The sequence below is a fragment of the Nerophis lumbriciformis genome, linkage group LG38, assembly GCF_033978685.3.
Source record: "Nerophis lumbriciformis linkage group LG38, RoL_Nlum_v2.1, whole genome shotgun sequence".
NCBI lineage: Eukaryota > Metazoa > Chordata > Actinopteri > Syngnathiformes > Syngnathidae > Nerophis > Nerophis lumbriciformis.
The window spans coordinates 4,214,029-4,228,382 of record NC_084585.2 but is presented as its reverse complement, the minus strand read 5'-3'; positions in this window follow the sequence as shown (position 1 = coordinate 4,228,382).

The window sequence follows — 14,354 nt, the reverse complement described above, 5'->3', positions numbered from 1 at the left end:
CTGTTACTACATTATATATATACTTGCAGTGTGTATATTGTACATACTACATATTGTTATGAAAGTGTCTGTTACTACATTATATATATACTTGCAGTGTGTATATTGTACATATTGTTATGAAGGTGTCTGTTACTACATTATATATACTTGCAGTGTGTATATTGTACATATTACATATTGTTATGAAGGTGTCTGTTACTACATTATATATACTTGCAGTGTGTATAGTGTACATATTACATATTGTTATTGTCATGTCTGTGTAATCATGTTTTGTTTTAAGTCATGTTTTGTTTAGTTTCTGGCTTTTCACTCCCTTGTCTTGTTTGCATGATTACCCATTAGTTTCACCTGTTCCACGTTTGGACTCATTGTGCACTCTTGTTTGTCACCATAGCAACCATTAGTTTTCACCTGTCACGTCACGCACCTGTTTCACGTTTTGAGTCACGCACCTGCTTTCACTAATCATGTCCATAGTATTTAAGTTCATTCATTTTCTGTTGTTCGTCCTGACGACATCAACACATTTATGCTCTGTCCATGCCTGTTACTTCTTTCCATGTCAATTCCTCAAGCAACTATTTTTTGTCCAAGCCAAGTAAGTTTTTGTTCCATATTTATAGTCTTTTTGGTTTCATAGTTTGTTCTCCGCCATTGTGCGTGTTTTTTGTTTGTACTTTTTTGCTATAGTCTTTTGGTTTCATAGTTTATTCTCCGCCTCTGTGCGCGCTTTCATTTATTCTTTTTTTTGATAATAATAAATCACCTTCATTCCCGTCTCGCACGAGCCAACTTTCCGTTGCATCCTGGAAAAGCAAACACCCAAGATCAAGTCATGATAGTTATGAAGGTGTCTGTTACTACATTATGTATATACTTGCAGTGTGTATATTGTACATATTACATATTGTTATGAAAGTGTCTATTACTACATTATATATATATACTTGCAGTGTGTATATTGTACATATTACATATTGTAATGAAGGTGTCTGTTACTACATTATATATATATATACTTTCAGTGTGTATATTGTACATATTACATATTGTAATGAAGGTGTCTGTTACTACATTATATATATACTTGCAGTGTGTATATTGTACATATTACATATTGTTATGAAGGTGTCTGTTACTACATTATATATATACTTGCGGTGTGAATATTGTACATATTACATATTGTTATGAAGGTGTCTGTTACTACATTATATATATACTTGCAGTGTGCATATTGTACATATTACATGTTGTTATGAAGGTGTATGTTATTACATTATACATATACTTGCAGTGTGTATATTGTACATATTACATATTGTTGTGAAGGTGTCTGTTACTACATTATATATATACTCGCAGTGTTGTGTATATTGTACATATTACATATTGATATGAAGGTGTCTGTTACTACCTTATATATATACTTGCAGTGTGTATATTGTAGATATTACATATTGTTATGAAGGTGTCTGTTACTACATTATATATATATATACTTGCAGTGTGTATATTGTACATATTACATATTGTTATGAAGGTGTCTGTTACTACATTATATATATACTTGCAGTATGTATATTGTACATATTACATATTGTTTTGAAGGTGTCTGTTACTACATTATATATACACTCGCAGTGTGTATATTGTACATATTACATATTGTTATGAAGGTGTCTGTTACTACATTATATATATACTTGCAGTGTGTATATTGTACATATTACATATTGTTATGAAGGTGTCTGTTACTACATTTTATATATATACTTGCAGTGTGTATATTGTACATATTACATGTTGTTGTGAAGGTGTCTATTACTACATTATATATATACTTGCAGTGTGAATATTGTACATATTACATATTGTTATGAAGGTGTCTGTTACTACATTATATATATATACTTGCAGTGTGTATATTGTACATATTACATATTGTTATGAAGGTGTCTGTTACTACATTATATATATACTTGCAGTGTGTATGTAAAATGTTGATGGAGGGTTTTGAAGTTGTTTTAAAAGGCAATGCGGGCTACAACAGTGATTCCTATTAACGTTTTGTATCATCTTTAAAATAAAAACAATTTAAAACGTCTTCTTGTGTCTTATAAGGAACAATTCCCCTTTTAGTTGCTCAAAAAGGTTCATTAAATTGTCTTATTTATATACTTGTCAAATGAACTTGTAATCAGACAATATTTTCAGCATATATAAAGTCAGTAAATCCGTCCCTGGACACATGAGGACTTTGAATATGACCAATGTATGATCCTGTAACTACTTGGTATCACATCGATACCTAAATGTGTGGTATCATCCAAAACTAATGTAAAGAATCAAAGAAGAGAAGAATAAGTGATTATTACATTTTAACAGAAGTGTAGATAGAACATGTTAAAACAGAAAATAAGCAGATATTAACAGTAAATGAACAAGTAGATTAATAATCATTTTTTACAGTTTGTCCCTCGTAATGTGCAAAATAATAGGTGTATAAATGACACAATATGTTACTGCATAGACTAATTAGGAGAGGTGGGACCAAGTCATTGTTTTGCAAGTCACAAGTAAGTCTCAAGTCTTTGCCCTCAAGTCCGAGTCAAGTCCCGAGTCAAGACAGGCAAGCCCCGAGTCAAGTCCAAAGTCAAGACTGGAAAGTCTCAAGTCAAGTCCTAAGTCCTGCATTTTGAGTTTCGAGTCCTTTCAAGTCCTTTTAACCACAGACTAATATATTAACACAGATTGTGTATGCTTTTCAAACGCTGTATTTATTTATTAAAACAAGTGCATTTTAAATTGCAGGAAAGAAAATTGTGCTGACATTGCACTTTATAATAGCACTATTAACCAGTCATTTTAAACATTAACTCATTCCTTTACAGAACAAACACATTGAAAAATAAAGTGCAAATGTACTTATTTGTACAAAAGTGTTAACATTGAAAAAACATGACATATACGTGAACATAACAAAAAAGTTGTACTTTTTATATGTCAGGGCCCTATGCTGCATTGCATTTGCAAAAGACCAAATTAGCCAAGAGTCTGTCAGTCATTTGTGCACGATGGGGGCGTAGTATGATGCCACCATGGCTGAAAACTCGCTCCACTGGAGCACTGGAGGCAGGCACTGCCAAGACTCTCATGGCCGCTCGGAACAGTGAAGGAAGAGTCTTCATGTTCAATGCCCAGAACAAAAGGGGGGAGAGAGTTGTTTTGGGTTGGTGCACTACTTGTAAGTGTATCTTGTGTTTTTTATGTTGATTTAATTAAAAAAAGAAAAAGAAAAAAGATTTCTTGTGCGGCCCGATACCAATCGATCCACGGACCAGTACCGGGCCGTGGCCCGGTGGTTGGGGACCACTGAGGTAAACAACCAACAGTATGTCAGAAAGCTAGCTAAAACGGTACACATATTCATAATATAGTATACATTTTAAATGACCTTTATTTTACTATTTTTGTCTTTTTTTAGGTGGCTAAAATACGCGGTGCTGCTGACTGCCGTCTAACGTTACGTGTGATATATTGACTAACGTAACCCTGCTTGAAAAAAATCACTGAACAAAAAGTATGAATAAGGTAGTGAACTGCAACAGATTCCCGTGTTTGCAATAACGTTATAACGTTAGCAGTGAGTTTACAGCCTCACTGATTTAACTACACAGCAAATAAAAGTCACGTTACTTAGCCAATAAACGTTATCTTACATTCAAAACTTACCCTTCTTTGTGCAACTTCAAATGCCGGACGAAGTTGGAAGTTGTTGCCTCTCCATCAGTCATTTTCGAACCGCATGTGTTGCATACTGCAAACCGTTTTGTGTTGACCACCTCGTAATTTTTATACCCAAACAAAATTATTTTAGGTATCATTTTTTGTTCACTGGCGTGTGGTTTGGACATGTCTTCTTCGTTGGTTGTCCTGCAATTTGATTGGATGAATGCTGTGTGATGAAAACAAAGTAGATGTAATTTGATTGGCTGTTGTACTGAGAGCACACCAGCTGACACACGCAACGCTGATAGACAAGTACACAATGAAAAATACGGAGCGCTCTCGAATAACTTTTTCATCTTTGGGTTTTGGGGAAAGTAGCAAGTCATGTCAAGTCATGTCAATTCAAAAGGCTCAAGTCCAAGTGAAGTCACAAGTCATTGATGTTAAAGTCTAAGTCGAGTTGCAAGTCTTTTTACATTTTGTCAAGTCGAGTCTAAAGTCATCAAATTCATGACTCGAGTCTGACTCGAGTCCAAGTCATGTGACTCGAGTCCACACCTCTGCTAATTAGGAGTCTTTGTTTGTTTACTTACTACTAAAAGACAAGTTGTCTAGTATGTTCACTATTTTACTTAAGGACTAAATTACAATAATAAACATATGTTTATCGAAAAGTATCGAAATACATTTTGGTACCGGTACCAACATATTGGTATGCAGGGCCGGCCCGTGGCATAGGCCGTATAGGCAAATGCTAAGGGCGCCGTCCATCAGGGGGCGCCACGCAAGTGCCACAAATGTTGGAGAAAAAAAAAAAAAAAAAAAAAATTGGTACTATTATTTCTAAATACAAAAAATAATCCCACGTTAATTAAAATGCAAAGTAAAGCCTATTTATTAGAAATATTATTTGTTACAACATTACGCCCCCCCCCCCCCCTCCCCCCGCACGGTGCGCCCCCTCCCTTCCGGTATCATGACTCTTTTTGGACGTCACCACATCAAAAAATCAACACAAGATGTCAAAACGGCCAAAACTGTCAGGTGCCCAGGGAAGAAAAAAGAGAAAAGAAGAGGAGGAGAAACGAGAAAAGACAGAGGTAGCAGGTAGGTAACGTTAGCCTACATGAAATTATTTGTCTGTTACAGAATGTGATAGTAACCTGGCCTTTTAGCATTAAGCTAATGTTACATGATTCGGCAATTGCTAATCAATAAATAGCTAGTTCTGTTTTAACGTCGGGTTAATATTGTGGAGGGGGCTAAATTGTTATGGAAAATAATAATGTAACGTTAGGTAATTACAGTACTCCCACCTTACATTCCTCAGGGACATTTGTATTAGATCTTTTAAGCAGGTGTTTTTTGTTTACATTGTTATTGCCTTCTGGTTAGCTAATGTTTGCCCTGCAGGTAATAGTCACTTTTCCACCCCTTTATATATTAGGTATAGTTGTATGTAAAAAAAAAAGGTCAAAGACAAAGCTATTCAGTTTCTTGTGAGTACATACACTTCACTGCCGATGTGGGGGGGCGCCACCTAAAATCTTGCCTAGGGCGCCAGATTGGTTAGGGCCGGGCCTGTTGGTATGGAGACAACAGTAGTTGTACTTACACATTTTATTAATGCACATAAATAAAAAAAACTGTTTTTAATCACGATTAATCCCAGTTCAAGAGTGTGATTAATCTGATGAAATAGAATGAATCACTTGACAGCCTTATTTACATTTCCCCCAGCCTGCAAGTGAAGACAATCTCCCCCACGCTTCGAGGCGACGTGTGCATGGCGCCCGCCGCAGCTGGTCCCACGCTGCCGGCCAGACCCGCTGGTGTGTCAGGCGGCGGGACGGGGAAACGCTGGGATAAATGATTATTTATGATCTGCCACCTCCCATCCTCTCAGCCATCCCCAGGCCCCATTCATTACAGCTGCAGGCTGCCACTGAACACACACACACACACACACACACACACACACACACACACACGTTCTTGTATTTGTTACCTTCTTTAGACCGCCGAAAAATGCCTACCTCTTTAGGACCAGCGTTTCTAGATATATAAAGAAGTGTATTTACAACACTAATAATATATACATACTATGCAAATAGAAAAAAGCTTGTTGTGAAAAATTTAGGAATTTCACAAGACAAGGGTCACAATTTCACAAGAAAAATTTCACAAGAAAAACTTAGAATTTTGGCGGTGTTATAATAAAAGTCGTCATTTCACTCAACGCAAGTAAAAATTTTACTAGAAAAAATTTGTGCAACATTAAGATACAAATTGGAATTTTACTCGACAAAAGTCACAATTTTATAAGAAAACTTTAAAATCTTGGCAATGTTATAATAATAATATGAATTTTACTTGGCAAAATGATGACAAAAGTCATAATTTTACTCAAAAAATGTCGCTATTTTACAAGAATGACAAAAAAATTGGCAATATTGCGATACAAGTCAGAATTCTATACGAATTTTATTGGAATTTTACTCGACAAAAGTCACAATTTTATAAGAACACTTTAAAATGTTGGCAATATTATAATAATAATATGAATTTTATTTGGCAAAATGATGACAAAAGTCAAAATTTTACCCAAAAAATGTCGCTATTTTACAAGAATGACAAAAAAATTGGCAATATTGCGATACAAGTCAGAATTCTATACGAATTTTATTGGAATTTTACTCGACAAAAGTCACAATTTTATAAGAAAACTTTAAAATGTTGGCAATATTATAATAATAATATGAATTTTACTTGGCAAAATGATGACAAAAGTCATAATTTTACTCAAAAAATGTCCCTATTTTACAAGAATGACAAAAAAAATTGGCAAAATTGCGATACAAGTCAGAATTCTATATGACAAATATCACCATTTTGAATTAAAAATTAATAATTTTACAGAAAAAAAAAGTAATAATTGTATCAATCAATGAATCAATCAATCAATTAAAAAATGTCAGTTAAATAATTGTATGAGAAAATATTGCACCATTACAAAAACAGAAAGAATATGAGAACTTTTTCCAGTTTAATAAGAAAAAGAGTCGACACATTGTGAGAAAAAGACTGCTATTAGTTAATTTATTTTATTTTCAATTTTTTTGTTGGTCTTATCTTCATTACTTACTTCAAGTTATTACAGTATGTCTCTATATACATATTTATTTTATTTTTTTTGTATTAATTTTAGCCAAAGGGGGCGCATTTCAATTTCTTACACACACTTGTTATTTCATATGTTGACCAGAGGGGGAGCACTTTTAAAACCGACACAGTCAATTTGAAAAATCCCTCCTAAGTAAGAAAACTTTAAAATGTTGGCAATATTATAATAATAATCGGAATTTTACTTGGCAAAATGATGACAAAAGTCATAATTTTACTCAAAAAATGTCACTATTTTACAAGAACGACAAAAAAATTGGCAATATTGCGATACAAGTTAGAATTCTATATGACAAATGTCACCATTTTGAAATAAAAGTAATACTTTTACAGAAAATAAGTAATAATTGTATGAGAAAATATTGCACCATTACAAAAACAGAAATAATATGAGAACTTTTTCCAGTTTTATAAGAAAAAGAGTCGACACATTGTGAGTAAAAGACTGCTATTAGTTAATTTATTTTACTTTTTATTTTTTTGTTTGTTTTATCTTCATTACTTACTTCAAGTTATTACAGTATGTCTCTATATACATATTTATTTTATTTTTTTGTATTAATTTTAGCCAAAAGGGGCACAGTTCAATTTCTTACACACACTTGTTATTTCATATGTTGACCAGAGGGGGAGCACTTTTAAAACCGACACAATCTGTTTGAAAAATCCTTCCTAAGTAAGAAAACTTTAAAATGTTGGCAATATTATCATAATAATCGGAATTTTACTTGGCAAAATGATGACAAAAGTCATAATTTTACTAAAAAAATGTCGCTATTTTACAAGAATGACACAAAAATTGGCAATATTGCGATACAAGTCAGAATTCTATATGACAAATGTCACCATTTTGAATTAAAAAGTAATACTTTTACAGAAAAAAAGTAATAATTGTATGAGAAAATATTGCACCATTACAAAAACAGAAAGAATATGAGAACTTTTTTCAGTTTTATAAGAAAAAGGGTCGACACATTGTGAGAAAAAGACTGCTTCTAGTTAATTTATTTTATTTTTATTTTGTTTGTTTGTCTTATCTTCATTACTTACTTCAAGTTATTACAGTATGTCTCTAAATACATATTTTTTTTATTTTTTTTGGTATTAATTTTAGCCAACGGGGGCGCATTTCAATTTCTTACACACACTTGTTATTTCATATGTTGACCAGAGGGGGAGCACCTTTAAAACCGACACAGTCAATTTGAAAAATCCCTCCTAAGTAAGAAAACTTTAAAATGTTGGCAATATTATAATAATAATCGGAATTTTACTTGGCAAAATGATGACAAAAGTCATAATTTTACTCAAAAAATGTCGCTATTTGACAAGAATGACAAAAAAATTGGCAATATTGCGATAAAAGTCAGAATTCTATATGACAAATGTCACCATTTTGAAATAAAAAGTAATACTTTTACAGAAAAAAAGTAATAATTAATAAAATAAATAAAGAGTAATAAAAAGTAAAGTAATAAAATATTGCATCATTACAAAAACAGAAAGAATATGACAACTTTTTCCAGTTTTATAAGAAAAAGAGTCGACACATTGTGAGAAAAAGACTGCTATTAGTTAATTTATTTTATTTTTTTATTTTTTTGTTTGTCTTATCTTCATTACTTACTTCAAGTTATTACAGTATGTCTCTATATACATATTTATTTTATTTTTTTTGTATTAATTTTAGCCAAAGGGGGCGCATTTCAATTTCTTACACACACTTGTTATTTCATATGTTGACCAGAGGGGGAGCACTTTTAAAACCGACACAGTCAATTTGAAAAATCCCTCCTAAGTAAGAAAACTTTAAAATGTTGGCAATATTATAATAATAATCGGAATTTTACTTGGCAAAATGATGACAAAAGTCATAATTTTACTCAAAAAATATCGCTATTTTACAAGAATGACAAAAAAAATTGGCAATATTGCGATAAAAGTCAGAATTCTATATGACAAATGTCACCATTTTGAATTAAGAAGTAATACTTTTACAGAAAATGAGTAATAATTGTATGAGAAAATATTGCACCATTACAAAAACAGAAAGAATATGAGAACTTTTTCCAGTTTTATAAGAAAAAGATTCGACACATTGTGAGAAAAAAACTGCTATTAGTTAATTCATTTTACTTTTAATTTTTTTGTTTGTCTTATCTTCATTACTTACTTCAAGTTATTACAGTATGTCTCTATATACATATTTATTTTATTTTTTTGTATTAATTTTAGCCAAAAGGGGCACATTTCAATTTCTTACACACACTTGTTATTTCATATGTTGACCAGAGGGGGAGCACTTTTAAAACCGACACAATCTGTTTGAAAAATCCCTCTTAAGTAAGAAAACTTTAAAATGTTGGCAATATTATAATAATAATATGAATTTTACTTGGCAAAATGATGACAAAAGTCATAATTTTACTCAAAAAATGTCGCTATTTTACAAGAATGACAAAAAAATTGGCAATATTGCGATAAAAGTCAGAATTCTATATGACAAATGTCACCATTTTGAAATAAAAAGTAATACTTTTACAGAAAATAAGTAATAATTGTATGAGAAAATATTGCACCATTACAAAAACAGAAAGAATATGAGAACTTTTTCCAGTTTTATAAGAAAAAGAGTCGACACATTGTGAGAAAAAGACTACTATTAGTTCATTTATTTTATTTTTTATTTTTTTGTTTGTCTTATCTTCATTACTTACTTCAAGTTATTACAGTATGTCTCTATATACATATTTATTTTATTTTTTGTATTAATTTTAGCCAAAGGGGGCGCATTTCAATTTCTTACACACACTTGTTATTTCATATGTTCACCAGAGGGGGAGCACTTTTAAAACCGACACAGTCAATTTGAAAAATCCCTCCTAAGTAAGAAAACTTTAAAATGTTGGCAATATTATAATAATAATCAGAATTTTACTTGGCAAAATGATGACGAAAGTCATAATTTTACTCAAAAAATGTCGCTATTTTACAAGGATGACAAAAAAAATTGGCACTGTTGCGATAAAAGTCAGAATTCTATACGACAAATGTGACCATTTTGAATTAAAAAGCAATACTTTTACTGAAAAAAGTATTAATTGTATGAGAAAATATTGCACCATTATAAAAACAGAAAGAATATGACAACTTTTTCCATTTTTATAAGAAAAAGAGTCGACACATTGTGAGAAAAAGACTGCTATTAGTTAATTTATTTTATTTTTTATTTTTTTGTTTGTCTTATCTTCATTACTTACTTCAAGTTATTACAGTATGTCTCTATATACATATTTATTTTATTTTTTTGTATTAATTTTAGCCAAAAGGGGCACATTTCAATTTCTTACACACACTTGTTATTTCATATGTTGACCAGAGGGGGAGCACCTTTAAAACCGACACAGTCAATTTGAAAAATCCCTCCTAAGTAAGAAAACTTTAAAATGTTGGCAATATTATAATAATAATCGGAATTTTACTTGGCAAAATGATGACAAAAGTCATAATTTTACTCAAAAAATGTCGCTATTTGACAAGAATGACAAAAAAATTGGCAATATTGCGATAAAAGTCAGAATTCTATATGACAAATGTCACCATTTTGAAATAAAAAGTAATACTTTTACAGAAAAAAAGTAATAATTAATAAAATAAATAAAGAGTAATAAAAAGTAAAGTAATAAAATATTGCATCATTACAAAAACAGAAAGAATATGACAACTTTTTCCAGTTTTATAAGAAAAAGAGTCGACACATTGTGAGAAAAAGACTGCTATTAGTTAATTTATTTTATTTTTTTATTTTTTTGTTTGTCTTATCTTCATTACTTACTTCAAGTTATTACAGTATGTCTCTATATACATATTTATTTTATTTTTTTTGTATTAATTTTAGCCAAAGGGGGCGCATTTCAATTTCTTACACACACTTGTTATTTCATATGTTGACCAGAGGGGGAGCACTTTTAAAACCGACACAGTCAATTTGAAAAATCCCTCCTAAGTAAGAAAACTTTAAAATGTTGGCAATATTATAATAATAATCGGAATTTTACTTGGCAAAATGATGACAAAAGTCATAATTTTACTCAAAAAATATCGCTATTTTACAAGAATGACAAAAAAAATTGGCAATATTGCGATAAAAGTCAGAATTCTATATGACAAATGTCACCATTTTGAATTAAGAAGTAATACTTTTACAGAAAATGAGTAATAATTGTATGAGAAAATATTGCACCATTACAAAAACAGAAAGAATATGAGAACTTTTTCCAGTTTTATAAGAAAAAGATTCGACACATTGTGAGAAAAAAACTGCTATTAGTTAATTCATTTTACTTTTAATTTTTTTGTTTGTCTTATCTTCATTACTTACTTCAAGTTATTACAGTATGTCTCTATATACATATTTATTTTATTTTTTTGTATTAATTTTAGCCAAAAGGGGCACATTTCAATTTCTTACACACACTTGTTATTTCATATGTTGACCAGAGGGGGAGCACTTTTAAAACCGACACAATCTGTTTGAAAAATCCCTCTTAAGTAAGAAAACTTTAAAATGTTGGCAATATTATAATAATAATATGAATTTTACTTGGCAAAATGATGACAAAAGTCATAATTTTACTCAAAAAATGTCGCTATTTTACAAGAATGACAAAAAAATTGGCAATATTGCGATAAAAGTCAGAATTCTATATGACAAATGTCACCATTTTGAAATAAAAAGTAATACTTTTACAGAAAATAAGTAATAATTGTATGAGAAAATATTGCACCATTACAAAAACAGAAAGAATATGAGAACTTTTTCCAGTTTTATAAGAAAAAGAGTCGACACATTGTGAGAAAAAGACTACTATTAGTTCATTTATTTTATTTTTTATTTTTTTGTTTGTCTTATCTTCATTACTTACTTCAAGTTATTACAGTATGTCTCTATATACATATTTATTTTATTTTTTGTATTAATTTTAGCCAAAGGGGGCGCATTTCAATTTCTTACACACACTTGTTATTTCATATGTTCACCAGAGGGGGAGCACTTTTAAAACCGACACAGTCAATTTGAAAAATCCCTCCTAAGTAAGAAAACTTTAAAATGTTGGCAATATTATAATAATAATCAGAATTTTACTTGGCAAAATGATGACGAAAGTCATAATTTTACTCAAAAAATGTCGCTATTTTACAAGGATGACAAAAAAAATTGGCACTGTTGCGATAAAAGTCAGAATTCTATACGACAAATGTGACCATTTTGAATTAAAAAGCAATACTTTTACTGAAAAAAGTATTAATTGTATGAGAAAATATTGCACCATTATAAAAACAGAAAGAATATGACAACTTTTTCCATTTTTATAAGAAAAAGAGTCGACACATTGTGAGAAAAAGACTGCTATTAGTTAATTTATTTTATTTTTTATTTTTTTGTTTGTCTTATCTTCATTACTTACTTCAAGTTATTACAGTATGTCTCTATATACATATTTATTTAATTTTTTTGTATTCATTTTAGCCAAAGGGGGCGCAATTCAATTTCTTACACACACTTGTTATTTCATATGTTGACCAGAGGGGGAGCACTTTTAAAACCGACACAGTCAATTTGAAAAATCCCTCCTAAGTAAGAAAACTTTAAAATGTTGGCAATATTATAATAATAATCGGAATTTTACTTGGCAAAATGATGACAAAAGTCATAATTTTACTCAAAAAATGTCACTATTTTACAAGAACGACAAAAAAAATTGGCAATATTGCGATAAAAGTCAGAATTCTATATGACAAATGTCACCATTTTGAATTAATAAGTAATACTTTTACAGAAAATAAGTAATATTTGTATGAGAAAATATTGCACCATTACAAAACAGAAAGAATATGACAACTTTTTCCATTATTATAAGAAAAAGAGTCGACACATTGTGAGAAAAAGACTGCTATTAGTTAATTTATTTTATTTTTTATTTTTTTGTTTGTCTTATCTTCATTACTTACTTCAAGTTATTACAGTATGTTTCTATATACATATTTATTTTATTTTTTTGTATTAATTTTAGCCAAAAGGGGCGCATTTCAATTTCTTACACACACTTGTTATTTCATATGTTGACCAGAGGGGGCGCACTTTTAAAACCGACACAGTCAATTTGAAAAATCCCTCCTAAGTAAGAAAACTTTAAAATGTTGGCAATATTATAATAATAATCGGAATTTTACTTGGCAAAATGATGACAAATGTCATAATTTTTCCTCAAAAAATGTCGCTATTTTACAAGAATGACAAAAAAATTGGCAATATTGCGATACAAGTCAGAATTCTATATGACAAATGTCACCATTTTGAATTAAAAAGTATTACTTTTACAGAAAAAAAAGTAATAATTGTATGAAAAAATATTGCACCATTACAAAAACCGAAAGAATATGAAAACTTTTTCCAGTTTTATAAGAAAAAGAGTCTACAAATTGTGAGAAAAAGACTGCTATTAGTTAATTTATTTTATTTGTTATTTTTTTGTTTGTCTTATCTTCATTACTTACTTCAAGTTATTACAGTATGTCTCTATATACATATTCATTTTATTTTTTTGTATTAATTTTAGCCAAAAGGGGCACATTTCAATTTCTTACACACACTTGTTATTTCATATGTTGACCAGAGGGGGAGCACTTTTAAAACCGACACAATCTGTTTGAAAAATCCCTCCTAAGTAAGAAAACTTTAAAATGTTGGCAATATTATAATAATAATCGGAATTTTACTTGGCAAAATGATGACAAAAGTCATAATTTTACTCAAAAAATGTCGCTATTTTACAAGAATGACCAAAAAATTGGCAATATTGCGATAAAAGTCAGAATTCTATATGACAAATGTCACCATTTTGAAATAAAAAGTAATACTTTTACAGAAAATAAGTAATAATTGTATGAGAAAATATTGCACCATTACAAAAACAGAAAGAATATGAGAACTTTTTCCAGTTTTATAAGAAAAAGAGTCGACACATTGTGAGAAAAAGACTGCTATCAGTTAATTCATTTTACTTTTAATTTTTTTGTTTGTCTTATCTTCATTACTTACTTCAAGTTATTACAGTATGTCTCTATATACATATTTTTTTTACTTTTTAAAAAATAATTTTAGCCAAAGGGGGCGCGTTTCAATTTCTTACACACACTTGTTATTTCTTATGTTGACCAGAGGGGGAGCACTTTTAAAACCGACACAGTCAATTTGCAAAATCCCTCCTAAGTAAGAAAACCTTAAAATGTTGGCAATATTATAATAATAATCGGAATTTTACTTGGCAAAATGATGACAAAAGTCATAATTTTACTCAAAAAATGTCACTCTTTTACAAGAACGACAAAAAAATTGGCAATATTGCGATACAAGTCAGAATTTTTTATGA